The 10,897-nt window shown below is 36.7% G+C and overlaps 1 long non-coding RNA gene across 2 annotated transcripts in view; it reads right to left on the reverse strand.

The window, feature by feature from the left end:
* LOC121470553 (uncharacterized) overlaps window positions 1–2,706 on the reverse strand; it is an 80,810-nt gene extending 78,104 nt beyond the window's left edge. For both annotated transcript variants that reach the window (XR_012057937.1, XR_012057935.1), the window contains exon 1: window positions 2,217–2,706. This is a non-coding gene — a long non-coding RNA (uncharacterized lncRNA). The remainder of the gene's footprint in view (window positions 1–2,216) is intronic.
* Between the last annotated feature and the right edge of the window lie 8,191 nt (window positions 2,707–10,897).

The raw sequence follows: 10,897 nt of genomic DNA on the forward strand, positions 1-10,897 counted from the left end.
AAGAAAATCTTGTCTCTCATTTAATACAATTGGATGAATTGATCTCTGACATCAATTTTCCCTGATTACTTTAGCGAGACAATTTACTCTAAATTGGCCAATCTTCACAATAAAAAAGAAATAACAACAGACATGAAATAAATTAGCAAAACTTCAGAGTTTCTATAGAAAATTACTGTGCAGCGCAAAAGGTAAACAAGGATTTTGTTTAGTTTCAATTCATTCAAAAAGCTTTCTGAAAATATACTCTGTATTTTCTGGTGGGACTCAAGTGAGTAAATAAAGACCTTTAGCAAAGATCCCACAAACTGATATCTGGAGAACATTCTTGCTGCTGTCTTCACAAAATCAGAGCCAAAGGTGGCTATTGCTGTTGTAGTCTTCCTCACCTTGGCTCTCTCAGGCCAGGTGAGATAAAATCCATGTTTAATATCTGCATTGCAAATACACAGCACTCAGCTGAACATATGCTCAAAGTCTCAAAAATATATAGGTGTTTTGGATGTGTGTTTTACCATATTTAAATAGGTTTTCTGATGGTATCTCACTTATCGGGGAAAATCACCCACATCCAGGATCTTAAAAATTATCTTGCAAATATGGATAGCTTAGTTTCCCATCAGAACTGGTAAATTAGTTTCATGTATTGGGTTACTTATTTAATTAGTTTCCTATTTAGTGCCTTTAGTTTTAAATATTTCCTTGGCCAGGTGATTAAGGAGATTACACCAAGAATCTCACATAAAGTTTTCTATTGGCTATTATCTAGTTTATATTTTTCCTGTGTTTTTCCTGCCAAGGTTGTGTGAGTGGCTGTAGTTTCAATGAAGTGACATCTAAAATTTTGTCTGATTTTCATATTAATTCTATATTAATATCCATCACTCCATCTGTGTGCTTCAAGATTAATTAAAAATTAGATAGAAAAAGAAATAAATTGCATTAATTTTGTATTTCATCTATTCAAACCCTACAGTTTAATGTCAAAATATCAGAAAACAGTGTACTTTTGTTGGTGAAGATCTGAGGAAAATGAAGGAATATGCCTTCAGAAAAAAAGGATGAAATGTCTGTTTCATTTTTAGAGGTATTGAATAAAATGTGTATGTCTTACTGAGATGAGGAGTTAGTCCACAGGTCATCTATCTCCTTCAACAATATTGCTATTGGTAGGCTAGAGAAGAAGATTCCTTATTGTTTTCACTCTTTCTGTGAATATTTACTATTTGAAAGGTGTCACTGCCTCCATTTCAGTGACTGAGACTGCCCTGTGGCTTTGAACTGCTTCGGTTTGATTCTATGATTGATTCTATTATTCTGTTATTCTGTGAACCCAAAAGTAGAGGTTCTTTTCATATGTTCATTTTTTTCAGATTAGAAAAAGCAGACCTGTGTCTTGGAAGTATCTGTACTGTGGTTAAATAAGAACATTATTTTTGTCCCTAGTGGAAAATTACATATCAAACAACATTGTGTGGAATTTGCTGCTTCCTGAAGCAGACTTCATATTGGAATACATCAATATATACCTACAGCAGGCATTTTAGTAATGCTATGCAGCAACAGTTTTAGTAAGGAGGGCATAAGAAACACACAAATTATTCCAGTTATCCCAGGTCCACCTGCCTCCTCTCTTACCCCTTCTCAACCACAGTGAAGTAGAAAAGGTATGTCTGAAAAAAATGCTGGTGGGCAAAAATTTATACTAACTGTTTCTTAGAACTATGAGACAATTCAAATTTCAGACTGCTATTCTAACTTATATAATTTTATATAAATGGATTTGAAATACTTTTGAGTGAAAACCTCAAATATTTTCTCTTTCAGCTTGTATATATGTTATATTCAAATTTGACTCCAGATTTAGAGCTGTGGTAATGACTTTGGAAGATTTATTCATCCTTGTCACTACTATAAGGCAATTTCACACTTCCCTGACTCTTTAAAGGTGTAATACTGGGAAGTGTTAATTGACCAAATCCTCAGTAAGAGGGAGAGAAATAACAAAACATGAAGTATAATTCTGTTTATGAGTTTGACTTGGAAATTACACATCATACAACAGATATTCAGAGGCAATAAAACTTAAGCTCTTTTCTATTTCAATAAACTTCTTTAAACTCTCAAGTTGACTGCTTGGATTAAATAATATATATACCAGCTTTCTGTTAAATATTACACATATAGCAGGAAAGCTGTTTGGGCCAGACACTGACCTTAATTTGAAGATACACCTTTCTTCTCTCATCCAAATGCTTCAACAAGAAAAGGCAGGCATGGCTGTGAATACAGAATAGAAGGTCTTTTCAGGTGTGGGGAAACTGCTACAGTTACCTTGCCTGTAAAAATCCCATGCCTTTCCTGGATTTGCCAAACATGGTCATCTGTCTTTGCTGCTGATGCTGGCAGATGTCAGAAGGTCCCCTTGTCCTTCACAGGCAGACGAAGTGAATCTTTTCAGATGAAGTCTGTGTGGATCTCAGAGGACAAGGGAGCAGGTCAGCAAAGCAGACCCCTTGTTTAAGTAGACAGGTTGTGGCTATTCCTGTTGAATCTGACAGGTCTCTTTCTCATGAATAATAAAAAAAAAAAAAAAAGAAAAAAAAAAAGGTTATTTTTCACTCTGTTTAAAAGCAAAAATTAGTTCCAGTTCTTGTCTTTTTCACCATAATCTTCACCTTCCTCACTTGAGAACAAACAGAATAACCAGCCAAAATCAACCACCAATTTTTCTCTTAAAACATGTATGTATTTAAACACTACCTTCTTCTGATTCTTGTTGAAGCTACACAATCAGCAAATATCTGGGTTATGAGTGGCCTTAGTAACAACTGTGCTTACAGCAAACATGTCACTCTTATACTGTTTTGTTGGTCATCCACAATGGGTTTCTTTTTAAAAATGTCTAAAACTACCTTGTCTTTGGAGACAAAAGAGAAGGTGAAACAATTAATACCACAGAGCTAACTCCAACTAAAATTTGCATTTTACCTTTGGCTTCTGAGCTAACAGTGATTTGCATTCTTCCTTGCCCTCCCTCCCTCCTTCCCCTAGGTGTAAAGTAATACTTCAAAGCTTAAAAATGTGTCTTTGATAACTTTAAATTACTCTTAATACCACCTCCTCTTTTCATAACAAAGCAGGCTTATACTCCAAAGGGGACTGTGTGGTAGTTTTGACTAGATCAGTGGAATTAAAATGGATTATTTTTAACTTTGGTTCCAGCTCTTTGAGTTTTGTTCTGACTGTCTGATTGAATTCATGGGAAAATTTAAAGCAAACCCCAGCTAAAGCAATGGGGTTTAAGGTAATTCAAGGAAGTTGACAAAACTCTTATACAAACCCTGTTAAAGACTTAAAGGTCTCAGTCCAAGCATGTTGCCACCTAGTTCAGGTATTTGTAAAAAAGCAGGTGAGACCAGAAGGTAGGTATCATATATTATGACTGGATTGCAAAGTCATAAAGTTTATTTTTTAATTGGAGGTAGGGGAACAGAGTTGAACTTAAAATCAGTTATAAATCTCATACTTTTCTTGCTGATTTGTTCTTACAAAAATAGTTTTGATCTAGTATGATCTTTGGCACTTTTTTATGTCCACTGGAAAAGTGGGAGAAACACAAGGTGAAAGAGTGTAAGAAATTTGAAGAAGAGGAAGGAATAACCAGAAGGAAAAGAAACAGAGTCAGAGTAAACTGGATAATGAACAGGAAGAGATAACACTGAGAAGGGAATGCATGTTTAGGTAGTACAGATTCTTTTATCTCCTCTTTTTAGATTGTATGAAACTAATTTCCTGGATATGCATACTTAATTGAGGGAAGAAAACTAATCAGATCAGATTCAAAGTTTACTACAAAAATGATATTTTAAAGTGATAAAGTAATCGTTCTTTGTTCAATCTTTTACATCTCAATTGTTTATTTTAAAACACAAGGACTTGTAAAGATAATGAGGTATCTGATTCTTTTTCTATCTTTCCTACTTTGTCATTGTCAGCCTGTTGTGCCTCCCACTGCATCATGAGCAGACTTTTCATTACAAATCTCTTTAGCAAATCTAAACCCTTTCAGAGGGGAACAGCCTTGTATTTCCTCCCTGGAGAATCCTGGGCTAGTGAGGTGTTAAAATTGACTTTGTCTCTTCCTTTAATTGTGATATAAACATTATAATAAATGCAATGAATGAGAAAAGAAGTATTAGGGGAAAAAAAATCAAAATAAGAAAAAGGGGAAAAGAACCTACTAGTGTCGAAACCCTATACTGGCTTTGTCCTTCAGGGTTGGGTTAAAAAGTCAAATTCCTCCATTTGTGTCTGACCATTTAAAACAGTCCATATGAAGTTTCAATAAAATCAGGCAAATAAAATTGTTTACAGTTAGTTATTCTGTTTTTATTGAATTCTCTGTCCGGAAAATAGCAAGAGAAAAACATTTCTGAGTTGGTTTAATATAATTACTTGAAGGAACAAGGTTTTGGAGTTTAAAGATCAGAAGATTAGCACAAGTAATTTTACTCTCAAAATTAATTTAGGGTTAAAGTCTGTATCGAACACAAAGAAAGAAAGTGGTTTTCCTTCATATTTTTGATCAGCTTAATGTGAATGTGAGCAGCTTTTTAAAAAAGGTCGGCTATCAGATTCAAATGTGCCTATGATCTTGCATAGATGCCAGTGCTTTTGACATCTCTTTAATTTAATCTGTCTTCTATTATGTCAACATGTCATCCCTTCCTTCCAAACAGGAGTAATATAGGGTTAACCATAATACATAAAAGGAATTTTTGATTAATAAATGAGTGCATAAAAATTCAACCCTGCATAGGTAGGTTATGTACTAACAGTCCACCAGTGCATAATTCATAATTGTCTTTGACACCCCAATTAAAGTGAATATTTTAAATCATCAGTCAGGAACATCCCTCTATTTCTGGATAAAACCAATCTCAAAATAAACAACACATAATAAAGTTTGCATCCATTAACATAGATAATTTTTTTAAAAAACAGAATATTTTATATATTCTTTTAATACAGGCAGCTACCCGGTTTCTGAACACCTTTTGGAGATGGGTACAACCATCACCAGTTCTATGATGTGCAGTCTAAGGACTGTACTTGACAACCAGACAAACAAGTCTGTTGACTCCTTGCATTTTAGGTTTTCTAAATGGGCTCACAGCCCTGACATGAAGCAGATTTAGTAGATCTATTTACTTTGGGGCAATTACTTAAATTTGCTATTCCTAAAACTTTAATAACACAATAATGACAAGTAGCAGGAATAGAAATAAAGTTCTACTGCCAATCTAGAAAGAATAAAAATAAAGCTCTACAGTCAATCAGGGGAGTGTGAATGAGTGACAGAGTGAGGAAGAGAAAATAATAGATGGCATTTTCTAGCCAACTAGGACAGGTCAGTAAGGAAATAATTGCTCGTAGGATTTCTTTTAGTGGCAAGGACAGAGGAAATGTCATATGTGAACTGTAAATACAACACTGATGAGATTGGAAAAAATTGCAAATATATATCATTATGTAAAGCACTTTCCACTTATTCTGACAAAATCAAAAGCCAACTTGTGGTGTATAGCTAGAAGGAGAGTATTAGGCATTCAAGGATATGATTTGTGCTGAGTTGATGTAGACACCAAGTAAAGGTCAGATGAATCCTGACCTATAAATATGTGTTTCTTAATTTGTTAAATGAGTTATTTTCTTCCAGACATAGAGAGTTTTCCTCTTGCATTTATCTTCTTCATCCATGGAAATCAATGTAATTTAATGGTTAAAACAATATTTAGGATCTTAGAGTAGAACAAAGAAGTCTTTATTAAGATTTTGCCAGATAGGACTCAAAAAAGAATGTAATTTACAGAACTGTGGTTCCCAGAATGGTTGAGAGAAGAAGGCACCTTTGGAGATTGTCTAGTCCAACAGGTTCAGTGAGAGAAGATAGACAGGGGACATGTTTGGTTGGATTCTGAATATGTCCAAGATGTAGAGTCTGCAATTGCCCTGGACAACCTATGGCAGTGTTTCTTCATACCCATACTTTCTTATTCTTACCCTTACTCTTAGTCTTACCCTTACTCTTTTTTATTTTTACTCAGCATTTCCTGTTTCAGTTAGTACCTTTAGCCTCTTGTCCTGTTGCTGGGCAGCACTGAGAAGTGTCTGGCTTCTGCCTTCCTTACTTCTCCCATCAGAGTTTTACACACATGGATAAGATTTCCCTGAGCCTTCTCTTACCCAGGCTGAGTAGCCCCAGTACTCTTTGCTATAACAGTAGCAGTTCCTTAATAATCTTCATGAGTCTGCCCTGGATGTGCTCTAGTATGTCCATCACACTTTCTCTACTCAGGAGTCCAGAGCTGGGCACAGCTTTCACAGAATCACAGAATCAACTAAATTAGAAAAGACCCTTGAGATCATAGGATCCACATATTCCGGATGTGTATGACCAGTGGTGAGCAGAGGGGAAGTTCCAGCCACTTGACTTCACCCGCAGGCAACACTTTGCCTAATGCACAGTACCATTGCCCTTCTTTGCCACAAGGGCACTTTGCTGGCTTTGTCAAACCAGGATCTTTAAGACATTTTCTGTCAAACTCCTTTTCAGCTAATTGGTGCCTATGTTATACTGGTGCCTGGTTTATTTCTTCCTTGGGATAGGGCTGACATTTTCTTTTGTTGAGCTTCATAAAGTTCATGTGTTGTTTCATTTCTCCAGCCTGTTGAGGTCCCTCTGTTCAGCTGTGCTATTTGGTGTATCAGCCCTGTTTTGTATTGTCAATCCACCTCACTTTTCACTTAGCCAGAAGCTACTCCACCAGCTTTTCTATGGGGATGGCCTGGGAGACTATCAAAAGCCTTGTTAAAGCAAAGGAAAACAGCATCCACTGCTTTCTCTTAATCCACACCAATCATCCAGTTGTAGATGTTGATTAACCATCAAGTTGGTTAAGCATAATTTTCTCTTAAGTCCATGCTGACTGCTACAAATCACATTACTGTCCTTCATGTACTTGGAAAGGCTTTACAGGAATATTTTCTCCATCAATTTCTTGGGGACTGAGGTGTAATTGTCCAGTCCTCCAGATATTTCTTCCATATTTTTCAGAATAGGAGTGGCATTTGCTTTCTTTCAGTCCTCACAAAACTCCCCCAATCAACATGTCATTTCAAAGATAATGAAGAGTGACATTGGCCAGCTCCCTCCACACTACTGGGCCTATCCCACTAGGTCCCATGAACTTGTGTCTATCTCTTTTCTTTAAATGTTCCTAAGCTGACCCGGAACTGGTGAGAAGTGATTACCACTGGTCTCAGGGGTCTGTGCCTGCTGAAAGCCAAAGGCAAAGAAGGTATTCAGTACTTTGGTCTTTGCTGTGGCTTTTGCCACCAGGTCTCCTGACCCATTCAACAGCAGGCCCACAATTTCCCTGACATGTCTTCTGCTGCTGAATTATCTCCTGGAGTCCTTCTTGCTGCTTTTCACCACCTTCATGAGATTCAACTCCACCTAGACTTGTCCTTCCTAACTGTGTCCCTGAACTCTCAGACAGTGCCTCTCTGCATTTTTTGGGTCACCTGTCCTAGCTTTTGCCTCTTTCCCAGTTTCCCTTCATGTTTGAGATTTTCTGGAAGTTCCTTGTTCATCCATGCAGGGCTCCTGCCAGTCTTACTTGACTTCCTGCTGATGGAGCGGGACCCTTCTTGGGAAGTGACACATTTCAGTGGCAATTTCACAGTTCAGCATACCTGCATACATTCCACTTTTGTGGCTCAAGCCCTAGACATATTGAACCTACTTTAATTATGACCTTAATTTTACTAGTGCATTGTTCCATCCCTAATTAGCTAAATAAAATTGCAATGCTTTAGCTTGATAATTAGCTTTCTTAAATGAATATTTGCTTGATCACCAATTTTAATAAAATCAGTGAAGGGTATGCAGATTTGGGTGGCTCTAACAAAGTAAAATATGGTCCAAGAAATATGAGGGCATGGCTAGTGTCAAAGGTGTCACTTTTAAACAACTCAGTTCATCTTTCAAATGAATATTTAGATATTTTTAGGCTATTATTCTTGCAGCAGGTTATATGGGTTAAGAAGATGTCCTCTAATGGCTCAGACCAGGATCTGATGCAGAGATGTAAAAAATCTGATCTTTGAGATAGCTGAGCACCTTGCTTTCTGTTCTTTCTGAACACTACAGAATCACCTCTGCTTCTATATGGCAATGGGTATTGCTCTCACGACTGGGATTTGCCACAAGAACACTGTGGATATAACCTTTCTCCTTCAGTATGCCATTCAAAGTTTTTTATAAATCTATGTGTGAGAAAACTATGGAATGTGTGTGTTTGTATTGGTCAGACTAAGTTTGTCAGGCACTCTTCTTCTGAGGTAGTTTTTTGTCTTCTTGTGTATCATACAGCAATAAACTACTTATTTGGGATTGGGAAATGTAATGAAGAAATCTTGGCCTTGACATTCTCCACTGCATGCTTAACACCAAAGCTCATGTCTGTGTCAGAATAACCTATTGTCACAGTGACTGCTGTTCACAAAGTGTTCCTGGTGGCATTTCCACCAGCAGGATTTAGAAATCCCAGAAGACATGCACTGTCAGAATCCATGGACAAGCTTGCAACTATACCAGCATGCAATACTTTTGGGAATCATTGCCCATGTGCTATGGTGCAGTCAGCTGGGAGATATTATCTACATTTTTTGTCAAGATGTCAGAAGATAAATAAATACCTCAGTCCTGGGTTAATCAGACAATAAACACTCATAATCCATTATATAAGAAAAAAAAAAAAAGGAGAAAAATGTGTAGGTAACAAATCACATTAATTCAAAGCCTTTTCTACTACTCCTCTCATGAGGTAGTAAAATACCTAAACAATCTCAGCTCAGGACAGGACACTAATCTGGTATAAAGCCCAGGTTCTGGACTCTGACACTTTGCTGCATAGATAAATGCATATACTAATAAAGCACAATTTTAATGAATATAGATTTGGTTGTTGAATATAGAAACAAAATTTTGGTAAAAATACCAGAAATTTTAATAATAAATGAGTTATTACAAGCTGCTTGAGCAGCTGCATTAAATGTCTCTGAAAGCCATTTCGAAAACTGAAATGATGGGTGACATTTAGTTTACATAGTGGGTAATATAAAAGATAAAATAATTTTGAAATATAATTGGTAATAAAGAGAATAAATAGTGTCTTATAAATATGCTAACAAGCCATTTTAGTGATATTTAGTATAGACATACTTAAAAGCAGTTAATAATCAGATCTTCATATTTAATGATGTTACTGTTTAATGGTGTTTCACTGCTTGATCCCTGAAATTATGTCTTTAAATAATATTACCAACTGTAACCACTACTGTGCTACCAATTAGTATTTGAAACTGTCTGTGATGGCAAGAAAAAGACACACATAACATGCTTGTATAATAAAAATCTCTATTAATATGAATTTACCATGTGAGGGAGAAAGTTTTTGTATATAGCTGATTTCAGTGTTGGTGCTCAGTTTAATAGCTTGATAGTTTTCAGCAGGGAATTAAAAAAAATTCTTAGAATGATTCATTTCAAGGCTAATCATACAATTTCAGAACATTCCAAGAGGACTGTCAAAGGAAAATAATTTATATAATCAGTTATCTTGCTGAAAACCTCTTCAACCTATGAAACTGAATAAGAATGAACCAAAAGCCAATGCGTGTAGTTATTCATCATGTATGTGGAGTAATTTTTATTGAGCTATTTACTAAACATAAACAAGATTTTTTCAGAAAATCTATTTTTTTTTTTCAAAGAATTGTGAGACTTTAGTATCACTAGAGAAAATATTGCTGAGTATTTCTGTGCTGTGAACAAAATTTCCTCAAAATAATCTTTGGACACATGCTCTTTTTTTGCATATTAGTGTGAAAGTGGAAGAGATGCAGGTAGTGCTAGGGGACTCCTTGCCTTGCTGTCCTTTCAGCTTAGTCATTTAGGCAATGGATTCTGCATCTTTGCACGTCAGAAGGCATCTGATAAAGTCAAAGCAGTTAAACAGCAGACCTTTGCTACCTGGATTAGCCTGAAGGGGATAGGGGTAGTGTCAGATTTGTAACTCTGAAGATCCATGCAAGGGGACCAGGAGTAAGTCAGGGAGTCCTGAAGGAGGAGCTTTTCTTCTTTTCCATCATGACTAATGAGTCCAGGAAAGAGACATGCAGTGGGGTGGATCTGCTCAAGGGAAATCCGCCCTGGAAAAATCCTAGCACAGGAACCTGTCCTTTGCCCCTTGCACTTGATGTGCAGGCTGGGGAAGAAAAAGCATATTAAAGATGTGGAAAAGAGATAGTCCTGTTACTTTGTTCAAGTGGTGTCAAATAGTCCAAGTAGCAGGAAAGTCAACAGTTTTCACATTGGCCTATTTTCCCCTGCAGTACTTCTGCTCTCTGTCTCTTTCAGAGTCCACTAGTGCTGGTCAGAAATTCTTATGGCAGAAACCTTCAGTATTTTTGTGCAGGGTAATTTTTCCAATGTCCTGGAAACAGACATCCTTAAGATTCTGTGTTGCCTGCTCTTATTCATGGTTGCCCAGAGAAGCTGTGGTTGTCTCACTGTTGGCAGTGTTCAAGGCCAGGTTGGATGGGGCTCTGAACAACCTGATCTAGTGGAAGGTGTCCTGCCCATGACAGGGACATTGGAAGTAGATGATCTTTACAGTCCCTTCCAACACAAAGTATTCTGTGACCTGGTGCCATAATTTCTAGAGTTTAATTGCTCTCCTAGGAAAAGTTTTCTCTTTATGCCCTTGTATATGTCACACAACACTTGGTAGAAAAATAACGAGAGGTTGTACAAATATGATGGTGA

The sequence above is a fragment of the Taeniopygia guttata genome, chromosome 1, assembly GCF_048771995.1.
Source record: "Taeniopygia guttata chromosome 1, bTaeGut7.mat, whole genome shotgun sequence".
Classification (NCBI taxonomy): domain Eukaryota; kingdom Metazoa; phylum Chordata; class Aves; order Passeriformes; family Estrildidae; genus Taeniopygia; species Taeniopygia guttata.